This window comes from Mobula hypostoma, chromosome 11 (genome assembly GCF_963921235.1).
Source record: "Mobula hypostoma chromosome 11, sMobHyp1.1, whole genome shotgun sequence".
NCBI classification, from domain to species: domain Eukaryota; kingdom Metazoa; phylum Chordata; class Chondrichthyes; order Myliobatiformes; family Myliobatidae; genus Mobula; species Mobula hypostoma.
The window spans coordinates 64108232-64132888 of NC_086107.1; the positions used below are offsets into that span (position 1 = coordinate 64108232).

Consider the following 24657-nt stretch of genomic DNA (forward strand, 5'->3'; position numbering starts at 1 on the left):
GAGGAAACAAAAAGAGATAAATTTAATTTGGGTGTTAATAGCATGCTTTAAATAACTCGTCGTGGAGAAAGATCTATCTTTAAATTTCCTTTGGTAAATATTCTTCAGAATGATTGTACAAAAAGGACGCTGCTCCTTTAAGACCTTGGTAGTGCGGTGTAGACAATCTCCCTTTAATCTGTGCCCAGAGCTCGAGCTAAGAAGCTGACGTCACTACAGCCACCGAAGGCTCGACCTGATTGGTTGGCAATGACGCCATCCTTTATTTTTTTTAAAAAGAATGACTTCATCCCCAGTTCATTCCTAGTTATGTTGCACCTTCTGTTTTGCTTTTCCTAATGGCCAACTCGCAGGCAGCCAATCCGAAAAAAACAGAAGCTTGCGCCAGCCTGGAGTGATTTATAAATTAATTTCATTTTGCATTTCTTTCTTTCGTCAAAAAAAAATCCAGGACCATCTTCCATTGGTCACGCGAGTAAAATTGCAAGGCTTGTCCATGGAAAATAGAAAAGGGAGATCTCGGAAGTAAAGAAGGTGAGTCTTTGGGATGAAAAAAGGGGGACGCGCTTCAGAAATGTGTCTTTTGCTGTCTTGGTCAGCCTGTGCGGTCAGTCCCGGGTCAGATTTGCATCTCAATGCTCCCGTTCGGAAGGGACGATGCGATGCATACCAGGCAGTGCAGGCTTGCGCGATGGTGCAACCTGCGGCAATTGCGAGCCTGGCCATCCTTGAAGGTGGAAAGGTTGTCCAACCCTCGGTGACTGGAGAGCTAGATGGGGCATGACAATGTCTCTAGGTTGCACCATCCTCCCCCTGTGTCGGGATAACGCTGGCAAAAAAAAAATGCGTAGCAACATAATTCAGCGATGTTATCTCTATGCAGACGAAGGCGATGCAGGATTTTGTGTATATCGTTTAGATCGGTTGTAGCAGACCCGGCTGTCAAGTGACGCCCTGGATTAACCTGATTGCGGGTTATGGTGTTTGAATTGGTGCAGTGGCGGAGGGGTTTTATTTGCAAGAGACATCCCCACCCCCGGGGCGCGTTTAAAATCCTATCAGCACCACAATCGGATATCTAGGATTTATTAACAGTCCCTTATTTAAAGGTTATTTAAAGGCGGGGGAGGGGGTTGTTTTGGTAGCCAGGTGTCTATATTTTCCAAAATAATCATAATCATATAAGGCTTTGTCTTGTACTTAAAGGCTTTGGTTTATCTGACCCTTTATATAGAGTTTGTTACTTCAAAGGGGATTAGGTTGAGTAGGTAACCGGCTCTCATGCTGACGGGGGGAGGGGGGTTGGAAGAAACGTCCATGTTTATCCATGCCGAATAAATAATTCCGGATGCCGACAACATTTGTAATGTTGTAATTTATCACACCCCTCCTGCTGTTAGGACCTCCAAGGTCTGTGGTGGCCATAAATCAAAGTAATCTTTCATATAATCGATTTTTCTTGATCCCACCTCTTTCTATGGAAACAGAAAACCTGGTCGTTGAGTCAACATTTAAGTAAAGGGGTTGCCTCTTTCCCCAGGATCGAACAGGCCACTCGTTTGCGGTGTTGAATAAATCAAACATAAATTGACTGGCATTTTGAGATCCTGAGTCCCCCCCACCCCCGCCCCGTAAACTGGAGCTTCTGATCAGTTTGCTTTCACAGTTCAACAGATTTTTAAAAAAGCAGTAAAGATATACAGCTGTTCCTTTCCTTGCTGTCATCACACAATCTGGTTATTTCTGGTCTCCATCTTTCACAGTCATACCGAGAACTTAGAAAGCCTAATGAATGCACGCCAAGCTGAGATAACACCCCAAATATACCTGGCCTGACAGATGGTGTTTATATTTTCATGTCCTCATTATCATATGTGGAGAATGGTTTTATAGCTAAAACTTTAGGAAGCTCGCAATGTAAGAGGCGTCTTGAAATTTGCTTTATTGAACCTGTGTGATTCCTGGTGTTTCATAGTCAGCCTGCATTTAATGAATTTAACAAAGAATAGACAGCTGTGGACCAAGTGCTGGTGAATGGGATTAGTACAGATAAGCACTTGATGGTTGGCAAAGAGGTGTTGGGCTGAATGGCCTTTTTCTGTGCTGTATGATTCTAACTCATGCATAGGGCACCTAATGCACTCAGAACTAGAGTGGAAGCAAGGAAGGGGTTACCTGTGATTCTGTGGTACTCTCTAGGAAGAACATAGTCATCAAATCACAAACAAGAGAAAATCTGCGGATGCTGGCAAACCGAGCAACATAGTTATTCAGATTTAAGTGCAGTTAACACCATTACTGAATACTATAGATTAAGTCTTTCCATGTCCCCATCCATCCTTCAGTATCATCTTTGTCACTTCCTTGCACGTAAACTTTCTGGGTTTTCAGCATCTCCTGTCCCTTCTCATTGGCTGGCTGTATGCCCTGTGATTTCAGGCTGTCCACCCTTGGTGCATGATAAATTCCCTAAAGCTAGCCTGTTTCGCCAAACTTGTGGTCACATGGACTTTTCACTTCATGTTACTAAATTAATTTCTGATTCTGTTTGTGTATCTCTTCTGTGGCTGTTATGCTTTGGTAATGGGTTGTTATTAAACTGTTGTGAAGATAGTGATTGGCCTGTTTGGAAATGATGCTTGTTCAAAGTGTGCCAGGAGAAAAAAAATCATTCAGCAAATCATTTTTGACTATATGTCATTTTTTTTAACATAAAAAAAGAGTAAACAACTCTATTTAGAATGAGAAGTGCTGGAAATAGTCAGCAGAACCAACAGCATCAACGGGAAGGGAAGCAGTTGCCATCTTGGGTCAGTGACCTTGCAGCCATTCAGAAAAGTTTTTGCACTGTGCTTTTCAAGAGCCCTGTAATTCCTAAAGCACTTTAGCACTTATTAAATGCTTCTTGATGTGTTGTCGACTGTAAGCAGCAAAGTGATAGTGACCAGATAGCTTGCCTTTTAAGTGAAGATTGGTGGAAAAATATTGGTCAAGGTATCAAGGATGATCTTCTTCCCCAGACACTACCATGGGATCCTTTACTTCCTCCTGAGAGAGCGGATAGCTCTTGGTTTCATGTCCCAATCTACGGTTGAATCGTGAATTCCTCTACACCACAGTAATGGCAGCGTTGAGAAGAGGTTTTGCTTTCCACAGATACAGTAGTCGCAGTGTAACTGTACGGTGATCTATCCTGAAAAATAAACCCCAGCAGTGCTATGGAAATCTCCACAAGCTTCAAATGCTGCTGACCTCAGTGCTGTGCTCTCCAGCTGCCCATTCAGCATCCGGCTGTCATCATTTATTGATTTGGCGATACAGTGTGGATTCAGCCCTTTGAAGCACACCACCCCACAACCCTGATTAGCCCTAACTTAATCACAGGACAATTTATAATGACCAGCTAACCTACCTGCTACATCTTTGGACTGTGGGAGGAAACTGGGGAACCAGAGGAAACCCACGCGCTCCATGGGGAGAACATACAAAGACGCCTTACAGAGGATGCTGGGATTGAACTCCAAATTCTTTTCCCCTCTCCCCTTCCCTCTAATTCAATTCCCCACTCTGGCCTCTTGTCCTCACCTGCTTATCACCTCCCCCTCCCCCCCCCATGCCTGTCCTCTGTCCCTTTCTCCCATGATCCACTCTCCTCTCCGATCAGGTTCCTTCTCTTTGGACTATGGGAGGAAACCAGGGCATCTGGAGGGAAACCCATGCATTTCACGGGGAGGATGTACAGAGACTCCACACAGAATGGTGCTGGAATTGAGCTCCCAACTCTGGAACACCCTGAGCTGAGCTGTACAAGAAGTTTCACCTAGGGAATGTTCTCACAGCAGAATTGACTTCAACTTGTCCATATTTGCTCAAGAACACGCTGCTAAGTTGGTGGAGACGTGTAGCGTCAGTGCACTTGATGACAAGAGGATATGGAAAATGAAATTAAAATGCAGATACTATAAATCTGAAATAGAAACACTAAAATGCTGGGGACACTCGACAGGTTAAGCAGCATTGAGGGAAAAAGACTGGTTTGCATCCTGAAATATTCACTTTATTTCCATGTACACAGATGAAGGAGACGTTCTTTGAAGAAGGGGTGGGTTTCCCATCCTCCACCATTGATGCTGCCGTCACCCACATCCCCTCCATTCACCTTCACCCCATCTTTCTGCCGCTTTAACAGGGATAAAGTTCCTCTTGTCCTCTGCTACCACCCATTGAGCGTTTGCATCTGACACATCATACTCTGCACCTTCTGCTCTCTTCAATGAGATGATACCACCAAACATACCTTTACCTCGTTCCTCTTCTCCCCCCCCCCACACACTCTCTGCTTTCTGCAGGGATTACTCCCTCTGTTCTTCCCTCATCACTGATCTCCCTCCTGGCATTTATCCCTGCAAGCAGAAGAAGTTCTACGCCTGCCCATCCGCCTTCTCCTTCACTGCCATCCAGGGCCCCAGGCAGCCCTTCCAGTTGAGGTAACATGTCACCTGTGAATCTGCTGAGATCATCTACTCTATCCGGTGCTCCCAGTGAGACCTCCTCTACGTTACTGTATGTAGATTGGGGGACAGCTTGTTGAGCACCATCGCTCTCTCTGCAGGAAGCAGGGTTTCCCACTGGCCAGCCATTCTAAATCCAGTTCCTATTCCCTTTCTGAAATGTCAGTCCATGGCTTCCTCTATTGCCACAATGAGGCCACTCAGGTTGGAGGAGCAATACCTGGTGTTCCATCTGTAGCTGTGAGCCTGATGGCATGAATGTCAATTTCTCCAACTTCCAGTAATTTTCCCTGTCCCCTTCCCTCTTCTTCTTTTCCCCATTCTGGCTCCGCTCTACCTCTTCTCCTCTGCCAGCCTGCCTATCACCTCCCCTGGCTCTCTTTGTCCTTCCCTTTCCCCCATGGTCTGCTGTCCTCTTCTATGAGATCCCTCCTTCTCCAGACCTTTACCTCTTCCACCTATCACTTCCCAGCTTCTTATCCATATCTCCCCCCACCACCGCCACCTGGCTTCACCTCCTCCTCCTCTCCTCACCACCTTATTCTGGCTTCTTCCCCTTTCCTTTCAGGTCCTGATGAAGGGTCTTGGCCCGAAATGTTGACTGTTTCTTCATTTCCATAGATGCTGCCTGACCTGCTGAGTTCCTCCAGCATTTTGTGTGTATTGCTCTGGATTTCCAGCATTTGCAGAATCTCCTGTGTTTATGATTCTTTTGGAGTCATCTGCTCAGTGTTTGAAATGTGTCTATTAAGGCATAAAAATGCTGGGGTTGAAGAGATTCACTGTGGTAATTTGATTACAGTTTTGAGAATCTCCATTGGATCTTCAATAAGTACATTGCCTCTGTTTAGCAAAAATTGGTGACAGTTGAAATTGCACTAAAGGAAATATTTTCTAGAGTGTATGGACATGGCCTACAGTGTTGGGGTAGAGAGAAGAGTTGATGTCAACATAGTGTTGAATGTGGATCAAAAGGGGCAAGGAGAGTGAGGGAGGGGATTTGGATGAGCTGAAGTCTAACGTGGTTGGGTATGAGTTGCACACAAATTGCTGGAGGAACTTGGCTGTGGAGGGAAAGGGATGGTCAACGTTTCGGGTCAAGACCCTTCATCCGGACTGGGTTATGAAGGAAGATATACACTCAATATTGATTAGCTGGTGATTTAATTAAGATGGAATTTTGGAATGCCATCCTAGGAACCTGTGGAGGCTGGACCAATTAAAAATTCAATCCTGAGATGGATGGATTTCTGATTGTTGATGTGTACAGTATTGAGGTGGGTAGATGGAATTAAAGCACCAGCCACTCGTAATTTCTTGACTGTTGGAACAGTTACTTTCAGCCCTTCGTTGTCTCCGCCTATCACCACACAGCTACTCTCCCCTCCTCCTGCCTATCACCCTCAACTGCATCCACCTTTCACCAGTCAGCTCTTGCTCCACCCCTTCCCTCCAACTTTTTATACTAACTATCCCCCTTTGTCTTTCTGTCCAGTAGAATTGTCTCTGCCTGAAACATTGACTGTCCATTTCCCTCCACAGTTGCTACTTGACCCACCGAGTTCCTCCAGCATCTTTCTTGTTGCTTCACATTCCAACATCTGCAGTCTCTTGTCTGTTAAAGATCTGAGTGGCCTGTCCTTATCACTGCATAGTGCCATGAGTTAACGATCACAAGGTTGTCACCTTGAGGTGGTAGATTGTAACTAGGTAGCTGGAGAAATTGTGCAGGTGACTTGGGTACTGATGGATTATTCTCCTAATATTTATTGAGTAGCTCCTACTGGAAGATGCAAGCATGAGTAAATAAGACACAGACAGAGATGATTTGATTAATTTGATGGTGATGTTTCCACAACAGGATGTTTTGTATAACAATGGACCTGAGTAAGAAATGGCAGAATGCAAAAGGAATGGAAGGTGGATGCTGGAACCTGTTCATTGGACCGAGGTAGCTGTAATAGGGTAGAGTAGAAATTGGGATGGGACTGGTATGTATAAGGGCTGCATTGGGGGAAGGAACCAGCAGCCCAATAATGAAACTCCAGTCTTCAGTACTGAGCTTGCTGGCCCTACGTCAGGTAACAGAAGGGATGTTTCTTCCACATTCTCCCTGTTGACCCATTCATAAAATAATAGCTTATTACAAGTTGTCTTGCTCGGCTGAGCTGGTGGAGAGACTGAGCAGGCCGACGGAATGTCTTCTTAGAAAGGATGCCATGTCTGGAGGTACAGGAAAAGATGAGAGAAGAGAGCATAGATGGAAGCATAATTTCTTGGGGAATTGTTTGGGTACGTCTGGACTTTCAGCTCGGAGGCCACCTTCGGAGAAGGATAGTCAGTGTTCCCGGTGGGGGCGGGGGTGTTCTTCAACTGCAGTGATAGGAGAAGCCCTTCAGTAGCAAACTGAATGTCAAATTAGTTGAGTGTGGTTTGAGTATGAATCGAGAATAAGAAACTAGGAGAAAGCCACTTCACCCTGAAAGCCTGCTTCATCATTCAGTATGATCAAGATTAATCCTCCCCTGCTTTCATCTTAGTTCTGGTGCCAGATCCCTTTAGTCCTCTATTTGTCAATCTTTGATCTACTTCCTCATTAAATGCCTCCAATAATCTACATAAGTAGGAGGAGGTTCACCAACCACTTCCTACATGCCTCCATTTTAAATGACACCCTCTTCAAGCTACATGCCCTCTATCACGATTCTCCCACCAGCAGAAGCATGTTGACATCTACCCAGTAGTGCCCCACCCTCCAAGGATCTCACCTGTTTGAATAAGGTCCCCCCACCTATGATCCCTTTCTTTATTAATCCCTGGATTTGGATATTATTACCAAGGCCAGCATTCACTGTGGCTCACCTTCCGGCCACTGAAATGAATGGTTTCTGATAACCCCCTCCTGTTAGACTGTTCGTGATAACTTATTTTTTATTCGTTATACTAATATTTATATCTGTGCACTTGTAATGCTACTGTGACATTGTAATTTCCCTTGGGATCAATAAAGTATCTATCTATCTTGTCAAGGCATTTTAGTGGGAAGATAAAATTCAATCACAGCTGTTGCTCTACAGTCACATCTGGTTGGTGCCCCCTCCCCCCAAATTAGGTTTGTATGACAGCCCACTGCCAGCATTTTAATTGATTACTGGCTGCCATGAGCAATTTAGAGGTGTTTCTCTTTACCAGTGTACCTGGTCTCTGTATATTACTCCATTGTATACTACCCCACTGTACAGATTGAAATACCAGAACATTTTGTTGATTCATGTTTTCTTCCCTCAGTTTTGTCTGTGGAGGTGTTGACTGCTTCCAGCATTTTGCCTGAGTACTCATCAATAATCCGTAGGTCTTGCCAATGAGTAGTTAAAGTCACCTTTTCGTGGATTTATGAAATGTGGAAATAAAGAGATGGTGCTTCATTACAGCCAAGCTAGCACCATGCATGTTCATGTCCAGTGATACTCAAGAGGATCAGGAAGATGTCTTTGTGCATTTTCAGCATTAGAAGATCAAATAAATTTTAAAAGCACCCTGTTAAACAGCTTTAGAGATTTTCAAAGGCAAGCTCCTTTTTTTTACTTTCTGTTACAAATTAACAGCACGATTATGAACTGCATTTTGGATGTGCTGGTTTGAATGGCTTAACTTCTCATTGGACTGACCAAGTCTTGTCATTATTGTCACTCGATCCACTTTTTTAAAAATCCTGACCTGTGTCACAGAATAGATGACAAAATTCTTTGAAGCATTTAAATCCAGATCTGGAGAAACTATAGGCAAGCATGAGCTGAAGTACATAATAATTGTTTAGCTGAGAAGTTCAAAGTAAATTTGTTATCAAAGTACATGAATGTCACCATATAAAACTCAGAGATTCATTTTCTTCCTGGCTACTTAATAAGTCCAAAATTGAAGAATAACCATATAGAATCAATGAAAGACCATACCAGCTTTGGTATTTAACCAGTGTGTAAAACTGTGCAAGTACAGAAAGAAAGAAATAATGATAAATAAATACTAAGTATTGAGAGCATCAGATGAAGAGTCCTTGAAAGTGAGTCCATAGGTTGTGGGATATTTGGAACTGCACGTCCCAAATGCCTTGGTCAGTAGGTGGCAGATAGTTTGCTGATCTCTGAAGAATTTGATGAATCAAAGGTGAAAAGATAAAGTGCATAAATAACTTCTTATTTATAGCAAATGTTCCCTTCCCATCTCAAATCCATCTTAAAGAAGATTGTATCTCACTCAAAGCCTGTTGAAGGGTGATACGTTTCTTTCAGGTCTTGCAATAGTTTGAGAATCAGTGACTGAGTGATATTAAGGGTTATACAGGTTTTTAATTTTATAGATTCCAGTCTACTGAATAGTGTTTGAAAGTTAGTTTTGTATACTGTGAAAGAAACTTAATTCTTGTTTAAAGTGGTGGTGCAATATACGGAACAGAAAGGCAACAATATCCGCTCCTGCCTGCAAGTTATTTATTCTTGCATAAATAACTATTTGCTGTTATTTATAAAATATGAAGTATTCAAACGTTCTTCTCATATCTGTAGAAAGTCCCCTTATAGCAGCAGAATCCCATTATTAAAAAAGTTAAGAGCATACCAATTCAGCATTTGTAAGCGGCTCAGATGGAAAACAACTCTGTTCCGAACAATTGATCTCCTTGCATTTTCCAAATTTGCCAGTTGGTTTCTGTGCTGAAATAGAGGTAGTTAAGTTGTGACATAAAGCCAAAGCACAGTATCAGAACCCCAATCTAAGGAAAACACACCCTTATACAAATGTTTTCATTTTGCACACCAGACATTCTTGTGGCCTAAGTGAGATTACTTAGATAGTGCCAAATTCTTAGTGGTGATCTGGTGTGGGCCTGCAGTTTCTAAGGCCAGTGCTCCAACACTGAGTCATAACTTGTCTCCCATCCTCAACCCTACCCCCAACACAGTCTGTCCTGTCCCAGTTGTGAGTTTTTGATCTCAGCTAATTCTTGGTGGATGATGTTAGCTAGCTTGCATTTAAGTAAGACATATAACGTGAAATAATACTGAGGAGCCTTACTGGTAAAGAGAGAGAGTTAAGGACGTGGCCTGTAGTACTGGAATAAAGGGAAGGGTTGATGTCAACATGTTTAATGTGGATCAAAAGGCACAAGAACAGTGAGTGAGGGAACTGGATAGGACGTGACTGATGAGCTGAAGTCTGATGAAGTTGGGTAATGAGTTACACATAAACCACTGCAGGAACTCAGTGGGTCAGGCAGCATCTGAGGAGGGAAATGCACAAACGTTAGTTCAGGTGAAGGGTTTCATCTGGAAACATTGACTGTCCATTTTCTTCCAAGGATGTTCTCTGACCTGCTGAGGTCTTCCAGCAGTTTGTATCGCTCCAGATTTCCAGCATCTGCTGTCTCTCTTGTGTCTCCATTTGGGTAATCCATTAATGGTGACTAGAACATTGGAGTAACAATTACTGGAAGGTGATATAGTCAACACCTACATTAAAGGCTTCAGAGGTTTAGTGCTTGATGTATAGAAACAGCACCACGAAGTGGTGTATACTCATTATGATCTTGCACTTTGTGTATCTGCACCGCACTTTCTCTAGTTTTTTTAACACTTTATTCTGCATTGTTCTACATCAGTTCCCTGTGTAATTTGATCTGTAAAACAAGTTTTCCACTGTATCTTAGTACATCTCCTCCAAGAGGACCACAACCTTGTCGTAGGGTTTGGAGGCTTGCATGCCTCAAATGACCTGGAGAGCAGTGTTGGCTGGTGTCAGGACCTTGTACTTTGACTCTTGGTAGGGTCACCTGTGCCAAATGGGTCAAAGGGTAAAGGCCAACCGAAGAGTGGTCCATTGATTCTCTACGTTTGGGGGTTCAACTCGGGGCTAACATCCCTTACTGGTCAAAAAAAAATTGTTATGGAAATAGCAATGAAGAATCCTTCAATATCTGTGAGGAGGACCATCATTGCTGTCCTAAACACCAGCAGCGTAACAGGCAGTAAGTAAGTTTATGCATGTGACAATAATAAACCAATACTAATACTGGACTTCCTCAGATCTATTTAGTAGCCATTGTGAGGAGGTCTTGGAGCATTGTTGATTGGACAAACATAACACAGCACTTCAAGACCTAAAGCATCAAAATAAAGCCTCAACTTTGTATGAGTGGCAAAATGTATGCCAAGAATTATTGGCTACTTGACTTGAGCCTGCCTGTAGTGCAGAGAGCAGAATGTTGCAGAGTCAGCTCATTTGCATAATTAGTATAAGCCAGCACAAACTTGGCCTTACCTCAGCGTGTAACCTGATAGAGAATGCAAAAATCTGCCGAGCAATCTGAATTTATAAATGCACGTTCAATTAGAGGGAAAATGCTTAGGATTAATTTGAAAGACGTATCAAGGCCTGGAGAGTTGAAATGGATTTGTACAGGGCAAAAATGAAGTAAAAGGAAGCCCAATATGGAGGCAGAAAATAGCTTGTAGCTACCAAATAGGCATGAGGAAATGAGGATGCAATCCGTGCTTGGTAGGAGCATCTCACATGTCCAATGCACTGCAGGCTGGATTTGGTTTCCAGGGTAGGCCGCATTGTGTTGGTGAGTTTCTGTTTCAATGAGTTCATGTTGCTGGGCTCTATATCAAGGTAACACCACACACCATGGAGTCTACCTGTGGATTCAGATTGACCCTGAGTCCTTCTCGGGAGGCCTCAGATCCATAGGGTTTGTAAAATGAGCGAGCTACAAGATACATAGCTGGGTGGCATCCAAGGCGTACCATAATTTGAACCTAGCCCTGGTTCGTTTTTTACTAATGGTTTTCTTGGTGCTGTCACTGTCAAGGAAAAGCACAAATTTTATTCTTAAACAGGGTCACAGTCATAGAGTTACACAAGCATAGAAAAGACGCCTGGGCCCATACATATCCAGGATGTACGTTTGAGCTAATGCATTTCCCAGTACTTGGTTTATATCCCTCAAGTCTTGTCATTCATACAACTGCCCAAATGTAGGGGGCATGGTAGCATGGCGGTCAGCACAACGCTTTACAGTACCAATGACCTGGGTTCAATTCCCACCGCTGCCTATAAGGGGTTTGTCTGTTCTCCCTGTGACCTCTGGGTACTCCAGTTTCCTCCCACAGTCCAAAGGCCTACCGGTTGGTAGGTGAATTGATTATTGTAAATTGTCCTGAGATTAGGCCAGGCTCAAGGGGCTGATTCCATGCTGTATTTCAATACAATAAAATAAAATATCCTTCTTGCACATATCTAATGTACCTGCTTCAACCACTACCTTTGGCTGGTTCCATGTACATCCACCACCTAGTGTGTGAGGGAGAAAAGTAAAGTCATTCTTCAGGTTTTTATTAAACCTTTTCACCTTTTATTTTAAGATCATGCCCTGTAGCTTTCAATTTCTCCAACTATGGGGGTTGGTGGGGTGTAACTGTGCTCACTCTGTGTCCCTCATCATTTGATAAACCTCTTATCTCCTGCACTCCAAGGCGTAAAGGCTGATTTTGTCTAACTCTTCCCAATAACTCAGTCCCTCAAGTCCTGGCAACATCCTTGCAAGGCCTGTTTCTGAACTCTCTTCAGTTTATTTGCATCCTTCCTATAACAGGGTGATCAAAGCCAAACACCGTACTCCTGGCATGATGTGTAAATTCTGACTTATCTAACTGGTTGTTGACAAGATTACCTGTAATGACAGTGGGAACAATTTTTTTTAGATGTTAAGACATTCTGAGGTGCCCGTGTTGACTGTGGGGAGGCAGTTATCACTGCATATCCAGCTCATGGGGCACTGTTCTTTACACTGAAGGATTTGTTTCTTGGAACTTAGTCAGCTCTGGACATTTCGAAGTAAATTTTATTATCAAAATACATGTATTGTCACCATATACAGCCCTGAGATTCATTTTCTTGTGGGCATACTCATCAAGTCTATAGAGTAGTAACTGTAGCAGGATCAATGAAAGATCAACCAGAGTGCAGAAGGCAACGAACTGTGCAAATGCAAATATAAATAAATAGTAATAAGTAACGAGATTGTGAGATGGTGGTGTGAGTCCAGAGGCTCTTGTACCTGTTAACTTATGGCAACAGCAAGAAAAAAGCATGGCCTGGGTGGTGGGGATCTCTAATGACGGACGCTGCTTTCCTACGACAGCATTTCACGTGGACGTGCTCAATGGTTGTGAGAGCTTCACCTGTGATATACTGGGCCGAATCCGCTACCTTTTGTAGGATTTCCTGTTCGAGGGCATTGGTGTTTCCCTACCAGGCCACAATTAGTTAACAAACACTCCACTACACATCAATAGAAGTTTTAGACGTCATTCCGAATCTCTGTAGACTCCTAAGGAAGCAGGGGCGCTGCTGTGCTTTCTTCGCAGTTGCACTTGTGTGCTGAGACCAGAGCAGGTCCTCGGAAATAGCAACACACAGGAATTTGAAGTCGTTAACCCTCTCCACCTTTCACCCTCTCAGGACTGGCTCATGGACCTCTGACATTTGATTGGCTGCTTAATTTCCCTCAGACTTCAAATTACTTTAGCAATTTCTTTTTGGGTTGTTGTTTTCTTTTGGAAAGGTGGGGAAATCACTTAAGGACTTTAAAGTCTTGGGCCTTTCACTAGGCTAAGGGGGGGGGGGGAGGGATGAATGCAGCTCATCCACTCTCTTATTTGAACAGGGGCTCTGATTGCCATTTAACATGCCTGCCATGTCTTTGCAGGTTTCACTCAGTGTTAAATATCTGAATTAGGTGCCAAGCCTGATTCCTCATTCCCAAACTATTTCCTGACTTCCTCTGGGTAATTGCACCAGTACATTACCCCTATCATTATGAAACCTCCGAGGAGCGAGAGGATTTGGACAGGGAAGGATATTACACTGTGAGATTTGTTTTGGGGATATATCTTAATCATGGATTTTCCTAATCATTGGTACAGATGCCTTTGCTTGCACAAGTGCCAGGTTCCACAGTGAATAACCCTGTGTCAGTGTGTGGTCCATAGTGGAGCCAGAAAGCTTGAATCTGGCTCTGTTGCATACAAGCAGCAGAATTGAGCTACTCAAGTCCATTCCTGCTCCTTCAAATTCCCGGGGCCATAAATCAACTGGCAGCAAGGCTCTAATTCACAAATCAGGATGGTATTAATTAGCCGTTGGTGTGTAGTGATTCTTTGGGATTCCCTACCCCAGGAAGACGAGGATGCGGAGTCATGAATATATTTCGGGTGAAGAGTGATTGCTGGGCCACAAAAATTCAAAAGCTATGAGGATTCGGCAGGAAAATGGACCAGTCCATCCCTGATCTACTGAGGGCTGCCTCAAGGGGCTGTATAACCTCCTGTTCTTTCTTTCCAATTTTACAATCAATACCTTATAGAAGTCATACATTCATCATTATGAACCCACTGACAGGCCATGTCCTGTCCTACTTTGTGAGAAAAGAGATGTGGCGATGAAGACTAATGCACTGGGTTTCCCCCGTTTGACCTTTTGCAGAGATCACCCTGCTTGTGCATTCTGTCTGCACTCAAGAGCATTGCGATTGACTATGCTTGGTTGTAGGTAGTTCCAGTAGATCTTGGACAGAACGCAAGGCTTCTTTCACTGTAATGACATTGCCAACAGCAGCTCTCTCCACCATAATCAGTGTCTATGGGAATAGATTGAGTAGCACTGAGTGTATTGTTCTTGAGTGGTCATGACAGTGAGATAATGGAGTGGTTTTCTCCTCTTGTGGGAGAACCTAGATTAGTGACTACTTTTTTAAAAAAGGATTACCCTTTTAAGTCATTAGTGAGGTGATTTTATTCTCTTGTTGTGAATCTTTAGAACACTTTCTGAAAGGGTAGTGGAAGCAGTGCTTGAGTATTTTTGAGGTGAAGGCATGTCGATCTTGATGAGTGAGGAGGGAAGGGGCTGAATGCGAGATGACATTGTGTACAGGTTTGAGGGGAACCAAATAACCAACTCTTACCCCTATTTCCCATGTTGAGGTACCAGGGATGAAGTACGTCAGATGCTGGTACACATTCCCATCCCCACGCCCCCATCCCCACAGCTTAACTGAATTTTACAGGGTGACCATTGAGGGCATTTTAGCAAGCTGCATCCCCATCTGGTATGAGAGCAGCAGAGCATTGGACCTGAAGTCCTTACAAAGGTTTGTGAGGTTCATAAGGGGTCTCCCTACCATCCTGCATGCACAGAGTCCTTAGAATTATCAAGGATCCCACCCATCCATCCAGCAGACCTTTTACTACCAGGCCAGGAGACTCCGATGCATAAAGACAAGAACTGTAAGGATGAGAAACAGCTTCTTCTCTCAGGACATTAGGCCTCTGCCACATCACATGCAAAGTGTTACTGGATAATTTGTAGTGAAGCCTACAATATTTAACTTGTGCACTTTATTTTATTTATGCATAATTCATTTCTAAATTTAATTCTTACTTTGCTAAGTTATCACGTGTTATTTATGTGCTATGTGCTTTACTCCCTGGTCTGGAGAAATGTCTCATTTGATGGTATACGTGCATACATTTAAATGACTGTAAACTTGACTTGACAAGCCATGTGGGTCACTGCCTTGTGGCCAGAGGTGTGAGAGCTTCCTCTCTTTGGCTTTGTGCAGCTTATGATGGTGCTGAGGCTTGGAGTATAGCGGAAGGAGATGACAGGGCAGGTCTTCCTTTCCATCATCCAGGCTGTGTTCTGGTGCCAGCTGAACAGTTCCAGTGGCAAGTGATAAATAGCAGTGATGAGCCTAAAGAGGAATCCCTTCCACGACAAGAGTCCAAGCAACAAAATCCAAAAGGAATGCGAGGGGACTCCCCAGGGGAAGGGAGAGTGGACTTGAAACTTTCCCTGACTGTATTGTGGCACCATCTAGCAGAACAACCTAAGCCTAAGGGGGATATGTGAGGCTTTTTTTTTATTTACCGATTCTGGTGGGTGCTGGGGGGGGGGGGTTGGTCGTGGTGGAATCAAGTACAGTGGTGATATTCAAGAATCTGGCCTTGAGGGAGGGACAAGGACAGACAGATAGACACGTGATTATGCAGGGCCTGGAGGGATGCAGATGTGGCAGAGGAGGTTTAGTTTAGTTTGGCATCAAGTTCAGCACAAATACCATGGTCTGAATGGCCTGTTCCAATACAGTACTGTTCTGTGCTCTGTGTGGCTGAAGTGTACAGGCAACCCCTGCATATGGAGGAAGTGCATTCCTAGAAATTAGTCTGTGTGCTGAGTTCCCCCCCCCCGCCAAAACACGAAGCCGTATCATCTGCTCATGTATTAAAACGTGTTAACTCGGTAGGGGAGGGGGAATGGTGGAAAGAAACAAATCAACTCCAATGTGGTGATTTGTCAATTCTGTAACGGTGAATTTCCAAACAGCCCTATTGCAGGGGATTCCTGTACAAAGGACTGTGTCACCAACCTGCTGGATAACTTTGCCCTTGTCCTTCCCCCAAGGCTAGCAGGAAGTGGTCACAGACCCTGTCGAACTTGTGGACCAGCTGGAGCAGAGCATACAGAAAGCCCTTAACCCTGAGGGCCCTCACTGACTGAGACGGTTTCCCTGGGGCCTGTGTCTGTCCTGGGAGTTGCTGCAAGGGTTGAAACAGCAAGCAAACAAATTTAAGTTGAGATGTGGCGAAGTACAGCCTGATTCCAAATCTAATTGAGAAGCCTCCTGATTCCCATTCATTGATTTGGTTTGCAGTGGATTTGTTTGCATTGTTGCTATAGCTGAGGGGGCAAAGACTGACCTCTGGGCTCCCCAGCAGCTGACCCAAGGTGGGAGCTGTCCCATTCCCTTCCCAGCTCCCTGTTAATACCAGTGCGTGTGTGCCAGGTTTGCATGTAGCTGGATTAGCTCGATCTACACTTTTCGATGTCCCTGCATCAGCTGCTCTTCGTGACTGCATCCCAGAGGGTTACACTGCTCGCTCACGGAAGTGACTTTGAGAGGGGTTCTGCCTTGCGCTGCCATCCCTGGGCTGTGCTTCATATGCAGGGTTAAACAGCTTTGCATACTGATTTATGAAGCACCTTTGTTCTTTTTATATTCTCATTGGTGACTTCCCTGTGTGGTTTCAATGTGGGTGACGACTGCACTAATCTCACTTTCAACAAGTAATTGCATTTCAAGATTTTTATAATGCGGCATTTGAGAAAGTTGTCATTCCTCCTTCAAAACATTTAGCGAATATGTCAAAGAAAAGGATATCCTGTGTGGTCTGGGTTTCTTAAGTACCTTGGCCCTTTAAGGCTGCCTTTCACAAATACTGAATGACATTCATTCAAAGGGCTCCTTGCTGGCTCATATCCCTTGGTAATAATGTTGGGCTGCAGCTGTCAACTCTTTTTTTTTCCCCAGTGCTTGCTTCTCTGCACTCTTTCCCCCCACTCCACCTCATGCCACATGGACAGCCACACAGCAAAGGTCATAATCTGCCTTGCGTCATATTTATCCTTCAAGCAACAGACTGCCTGATTGTTACCTCTGCTGTTTCTGGGGTCTGCCTGCACACAGGTTGGCAGCTAGGCTTCCAAACATTGCGACACCACCCTCACCTGAGAATCAACTGTAAGCATTCTGAGACCTGTCTGTGCCACAGAATGTACCACAGAAGTGCAAACCCATTATTCTTAAAACTCTTGGAGAGTTGTCTTGTGCATTTTTTTTCCCTAGTCATTGTAATAGGGGGAGGGACAGAATGCAGGAAAGTTGAATCTAACTGCAGTCACTGTTAACATTAAAGGAGTTGTGCTGATTTTTGAAGTGATGGATGGTGTGTGGACTCGTGTTGTAGAGAAAGTGCTTTCTCGTGGTATTATATTTTTCTAGGGACTGTTGACAGATCTCCCTTTTTCTCCTATTGACTCGTAGCAACTGTTCGATACGTTTGGGAGAAACAGCAGATCAGAATCAGATTTATTGTCACTGACTCAAATGACTTGAAATGTCCCGCTTGGCGACGCAATAATATCAGAGCGAAGGTTCCCGAGTTCAAATCCAAGTCGGGTTGCGCGTCGAGCTAGCAACTCGGCTTCGTAAAAACAAGAGTAGCTTGCTAGGGAAACACCATCGTGGCGGTGCCCTGATAACTCCATTGCCGAGTTAAGGGCTATTCTTCTTCTAAATGACTTGGAATTTGTTGTTCTGTGACAAGACGGTGCCAAAATGTATATTTACTACAGGGAACAAAAATCAGTAGAGCACAACGCCAAGGTCGCAGGTTGGATTCCCCTACAGGCCACTGACATTGCTCTGTGGTGTCATGGTAGCACGGTGGTTAGCACAACGCTTTACAGTCCAGGCGACCCAGATTCAATCCCCACTGCTGCGTTTGTATGTTCTGCCCGTGACTAGGTGGGTTTCTTCCGGGTGCTCAGGTCTTCTCCCACAGTCCAAAGACCCACCAGTTGGTAGGTTAATTGGTCATTATAAATTGTCCCGTGATTAGGCTGGGGTTAACTCGGGGGAATTGCTGGGCGGTGCGGCTTGAAGGGCTGGAAGGGTCTGCTCTGTGCTGTCTCAGTAATAAACAAAAGAAAAGGAATAACAAGCTCGTGTTCCTGGAATCACTCAGAAGTCTGATGGCACGAGGAAGCTGTTTCTGAATTGTTGATTGAGTGGGGGTGTTGAGGCTACTGGACCCAGTAGGAACAAGAAGAAGGGGGCATGTCCCAGATGGTGAGGGCCCTTAGTGATGGATGATCCCACTGGAAGGTGTCTTCGATGGAGAGGAAATAAGTCAAATGTTCCCCTTGTTTGTTCAATATCGAAACAGAATCACAAGGACCTGAAAATCTCACACTTGGTGCTAAGGGCCCTCAGCAGTTTCAAACACAACTAAGCAGAGATGTTTGCTGCCACTGACTCTGGGCTTCTGGGATCGACAGAGGGAAAGGTGACTCCTTGATCACCTTTGGGGGTGGGGTTAGAAATGGCATTGGTGCCCCTTTGGTTGAGCAACCCAGCTCAGATGGGTTGTGAAGAACGGTAGCCCTTGCAAGCATAACAGGGCCAGAATCAGCCCCTTTAAGGGAGAAAGAAGAGACCGAGGAAAGAAAAACAAGACGTTGACTAGTAAATAAGGTTTTGGAATAAATTACAAATCTTTGTGCAAACATCACAATGACACTGTTGTTTATTCCAACAATTACTTGGAATTTGAAACAGATTTATAGTACTGTACTACACTGATAGCGACCAGATTTCCATTGCATGCCTCAAGAATCTTTCCTTTGTTGTCTGTTCTTTGCCTGCATTGTGTAGGTGTAATTGCAGAATGCGACCTGGTTCTTTGTACAACAGCACATAGTGTACTGTGCTCTCTAAGTCTGCTTGTATGCGATTATATGATGCCACTTTTTAATTTTGCAATGCTGTGATAAGCGTAAATTAATTAATCTGTTTAATTCCCTCTGCCGAGAAACAGAGGTTGAACGTTGGCATAAATATGCCTATTGAGGGAAGAGGATGTTCCTAAAATGTTGGGCGTGAGTTTCAGAACCATTGATATATGGTTCATTGTGATGTATCAGATTATAACCATCCCAAATTGATTTCTCTGGATAGTTGTCTTCCTCAGAATGGAAATGGAACATAAAGAAACCCCTAGATCCCTGAACAAGATGAGACTCTCTTGGATGGCACAGTAGCATTGTGGTTAGCACAATGCTTTACAGTACCAGTGACCAGGGTTCAATTCCTGCCACTGTCAGTAAGGAGTTTGTACGTTCTCCACGTGACTGCAAGGGTTTCTTCTCACAGACCAAAGATGTACTAGTTGGTTGGTTAATTGGTCATTGTAGATTGTCTTGTGATTAGGCTCAGGTTAAATCGGCGGTTGCTGGGTGGTGTGGCCCGAAAGGCCAATAGGACCTGTACTGCACTGTATCTCAATCAGTCAATAAATAAATATTAATTTCTCCCTTAGAGGAGACAATGTCTTTTGCCCGGGCTAATCCCCATTGACAAAACGCAGCATGATTTCATCGTTTCGCTGCCTTACTGTGTTGCCCTTTTTAGTCAGTAAATCATTCAGTCAGAGCATCTCGAGCTGTGCTTTTTGGCTGACACTATCAAGCACCCTCAATGTATGCGGTTTGGCGGTGGACGATGTCCCACCCCAACGCGTCGCTAGTAGATCACCTATTGTAGTGTTCCTGGACCATTCAGTAATCTGATGGCAGAGGAGAAGAAGGTCTTCATAAAATATTGAGCTCCTATACCTCCCCTCCTTTCCCCCCCGCCAACAGTGGTAGTATTGAGAAGAGGGCAGGCCCCAGATGATAAGAGTCCTTAATGATGGATGCAATCTTCCTGAGGCAGTGCCTCTTGAAGACTTCCTCAGTGGTGGGAGGCTTGTGCCTATGACAGAGCCGTCTGAGTCTGCAAGCCTGTGCAGTCTTTTTTGATCCTGTGCATTGAAGCCTCCATACCAGAGCATGATGCAACCAGTCAGAATGCTCTCCTTAGTACATCTGGTGGAACTGACTCGTCAATGGTGACATAAAAATTCATTATTATACCAATGCCATGGTTGGCAATACTGCAGAAGCCAGCAGGTTGGCACTGTGAATAGCCGTGAGTCACTGCTGTCTGTTGTAAATTGACTTGCTCAGAAAACTGTACTGATGAAATGTGGGGGAACGGAAACTACAGTGACTTCCGATAAAGTAGGTATATTCTTCCAGACCTAGTTGGGATAAAAACTGGAGGTGTTAACATCAACAATGTAAGATATGCAGACGATACCACCCTAATAGCAAGTGCTGCAGAAGACCTACAAATCCTCCTAGACAAAGTAGTACAAACAAGTGCAGGTTTTGGTCTAACCATCAACTGTATATTAAAAAAACAAATGTATGGTAATATCAAAACAGCAGGATACTCCCAACTGCCAATTGTACATCGGTAACCAAGAGATTGAACAAAAGACCAGCTTTAATTACCTTGGTAGCTTTATATCACAAAATGCTAGAAGTAAAGTAAAAATAAAAAGAAGAATTGCCATTGCCAAAACCAACTTCCAAAAAATGAAACCCATTTTTACCAACAGACACATTTCTATGACAACAGGGCTTAGGCTACTAAAATGTTACATCTGGTCAATCTTGCTGTATGCTTCCGAAACATGGACGACAACACCAGAACGCCAAAGAAACTTGGAAGCAACAGGAATGTGGTTTCTTAGAAGAATGCTGAAAATATCATATAGAGATAGGGTAACTAATGAGACAGTACTCCAATGAACCCATACAAAAAGATCTTTAATGAGAACATTAAATGAGGGGAAACTTAGATTTATGGGCCATGTCATCAGAAAGGGAGAAATAGAATGCCTTACATTACAAGGCCGTATGCCTGGGAAACGTGGAAGAGGAAGGCAAAGAAGAAAATATATGGACACTGTGAAAGAACTAACAGATCTAAGTGTGCGAGATATCATTGACGCTGCATAGGATCGTTCGATGTGGAAAGCCATGATCGCGCAGGGCACATGAAGAAGAAGATTCTTCCAGAGTGATGCAGTGATTGGAGGGTAGTTGTTGATAAATTTTGTGCATATGCTCACTGTGACTGGTGTCAGTTACTCAGTCACCACTCCAGTTGATCAAAGCAATGTCACTAAATGGAACTTCATCAGAAAGCTCCCAGCAAGTGTGTCCACATTTTGTTAATCAATCCCAACTGGGTTCTGGTTTTTCAATACTCTTCAGGTGGAAAAACTGAGAGGCAGTTTGTTTAACTAACCAAAAGCAAACCCAGCACATTTCCTTCGAAGGAGTGTACTGATTGATATATGGGGGAAACGAGAAAGATCTTGCACCTCTTGTAACTCCAAGACCACTCGGGGTGCTGTACAACTATTTAACTTTTGGTGCCGTCAGGGTTGTGAAGTGACAGCCAATTTTCACAGAGCAAGATCCCATAAGCCCAGTAAAAATAATCAGGTGATCCATCTAATGTTTTTGTTTTTATTAAGGAATAGTTACTCCTTAAAGTTCAAAGTACCTCTAATTATCAAAGTATGTATATATCATAAACCTTGACATTTGTCTCCTTACAGGCAGACATGAAATAATAAAGAACCCATTATAAACAAAAGACTCTCAAACACCCAATGTGCAGGGAAGGGGATAAAAGCCGTACGAATGATAAAGCAAGCCAGCAGCATTCAGAACTGAAGTTCATGAGGCCAGGCATCACAGTAGCTGATCCAGAAGTCCACTAGTTACAGACCACGGCCTCAGTCCAGCATAGGGTTGAACAAATCAGTGAGCCGACAGGCCTATCTCTTGCCTCTGACCCCGACCATTGCAATCTGGCTTGGCACTTAAATTGTCCAAACACCGGGTCGTTCCTCACCCAGGGGCTCAGGCTCTGCTGCCTCCTGAGAAAACTGAGAGAAATTCTGTGCTGTTCCACAGAATAATACCAAGGGTTCTTCCAGTATCTACCCAAGAAGATGGATTTGATTTCCTTACTGCCTGTTACGCCGCTGGCATTTAGGGTAACAATGAAGGTCCTCAATCTCTGGCGGTGCTCAGGGCTTCCTTCATCGTGCCAGTAGCACGTTTTGCACTACAGTCAGTCAGGCAAGTTCTGGATGGAGACTCAGGAATACCATCACACACAGATGTAGAAGGATCCTTCATTGCTGCTTCCATAACAATTTTGTTTTACCAGTTAGCATTATTGGCTCTGAGCTTAACTCCCGAACCTGGAGTACTGGTGGACCACTCTTAGGCTGTCCACAAAACCTTTGACCTTTTTGGCATGGGTGACGATGCCAAGAGCCAAAGCATAAAGCCCTGATTCCAGCCAACATAGCTCTCCGGGTCATTGAGGCATGCAGGTCTCCAAGCCACAACAAGGTTGTGATCCGCCTGGAGGGAAGTACAGTGAGGGATGTTGTAGTTCAACTAAGGCCAACTCAAGGCATTTGGTCAATAAAAGAACTCCATAGATTTTTCAGTTAGCAGTAAATAATTGGGTTAATAGTCATGGTCCAGCCTGTTTTATCCTTGTCTATTTCCTATCAACCTTGCTACTTGCTGCTTGGAGCATAACTTGATGGAGGAATGGTAAATTGAACAGACACAGTCTGTAAAGGTATCTGCAGAAGATGAGTCACTTGCTATTGCAAATCTTTGTTGCTGGCAGATAGCGGGAGCCTGATGTACTCAGTTACACACAAAACAATGCTTTTGTTTTTAAACCCCCTCCTAACTCAGTGGCCAGAACAGGAAAACACATTCTTTTAAAGGACATATCATTGAGATGGGGATGGAAAATGAAGCCTTTGCCACAACAATTTCATCCTCTTTCTTTGCACTCCAGTCATTTACAATTTAATTGGAGACAATGAGGAGATGTATCCTGAGATGTCACCTATAACTAATTCAGATTCCCTCATCAGCCTTTGTAAAGGCATGAGCCTCACAATATGTTCTTGTGTTTACTTTAATCCTTTTGAACATCGTCCCTAAATTTCTGTCTGTTTCAGTTTCTTGCGTCACCTCTGAAGGCTTCATCGTACTTTCTGTTTGATAACATTTTCTGAAGCGTGCTGTAAAGGCACTAATTCAGTACAAGTTGTTGTGTGGGCACGTGGCCACATGGTTAAGGCATTGGACTAGCTACCTGAGGGTTGTGAGTTCGAGCCCCAGCCAAGGGAACGTGTTGTGTCCTTGAGCAAGGCACTTAACCACACATTGCTCTGTGACGACACTGGTGCCAAGCTGTATGGGTCCTAATGCCCTTCCCTTGGACAACATTGGCCTCGTGGAGAGGGGAGACTTGCAGCATGGGCAACTGCTGGTCTTCCATACAACCTTGCTCAGGCCTGTGCCCTGGAGAGTGAAGATTTTCCAGGCGCAGATCCATGGTCTCGCAAGATCCCTTTGCTGTTGATGCATAATGTGAGGCAGGAGCTCAGATGAAAATAAATTAAATTCTTAGTCAAGAAAGTGTGCAGATACTGGAAATCCAAAGTAATACACACAAGATGCTGGAGGAACTCAGCAGGTCCGGCGGCATCTATGGGAAAAGTGTAAACAGTCAACATTTTACGCAGAGACCCTTCCTCAAGGACCCTTGTCCTGTCTTATTTAATATATCACCTTACGGATAAGAATTTTTAAAAATGCAACCTGCCTCAGATTGGGAAGAAATTGTAACACCGTTGTTTAGAAAATAATCATCTGATGGTCCTTTCTAAAAGCACCAAACTTGCTCTCTTTTGCTCTCTTTCACATTGAAATATGAAGCTAACTACCAGGAAAAAGGAATCTAGCTGTTCTCGGGTTTCCAGCTGGGTACAGTTATAGGTTATAACCAATTCAGTGACAAACTCTGCCATCTTCTTCAGGAATGATACCTGGGCATGTCTAGTCCAGTGGTATTTATACCCTTGTGGTCTATCCCTCCTGATTGGATGAGGACTAACCAATCAGGTTGCTACTGTCCCACCTTGTTTATAGTTGAATTCCAGTTCTTACTTAGAGCAAAATCTTCATCTTTGTTAACATTGTTTTCCTTTAATTTTATTTTAATGGCTTCCTTCACCAGGTGGTCCTAAAAGCAATTGGTGTGGCACAGTAGTTTTGTACCAAAGTCATTCCTATGGCCATTGCAAATGCAGTGTTCTGCTAGTGCTAATTTCTCCAGGTAACCCAAACAGATACACCTTCGGTGCTCCTTGATGCAGGTTTCCACCGTGCGTCCTGCCTGGCTGATGTATGCGCAACATGGAGCACAGAAGGTGTATACATTTAGGTTAACCGGAGATATCGGCAGTAACAGAACATTGCATGCTCAATGGCCATAGGATTGCCTTCGGCACAAAACTGCTGTGCCACCCCAATGGCTTTTGAGGCCACCTGATGAAGAATGTCATTGAAAGAAAAGTTGATGAAAAGAATGTTAACAAAGACAAAAGTCTTGCTCTAAGTAAGAACTGGAATTTGATTATAAACAAGGTGGGGGAATGGAAACCTGATTGGGTAAGGACTAACCAATCAGGAGGGACTAAATGCAGGGGTACAAATACCACTGGTCTAGACGTGCACAGGCAGCAATCCT

The 24657-nt window shown here is 43.9% G+C and overlaps 1 protein-coding gene across 1 annotated transcript in view; it reads left to right on the plus strand.

Moving 5' to 3' along the window:
• Nucleotides 1-296: 296 nt before the first annotated feature.
• The window catches only part of dusp8a (dual specificity phosphatase 8a), a 303307-nt gene continuing 278946 nt past the window's right edge, over nt 297-24657 (plus strand). The window contains exon 1 of the mRNA XM_063062185.1: nt 297-534. The gene's annotated coding sequence lies outside the window, so the exon portion shown is untranslated. The remainder of the gene's footprint in view (nt 535-24657) is intronic.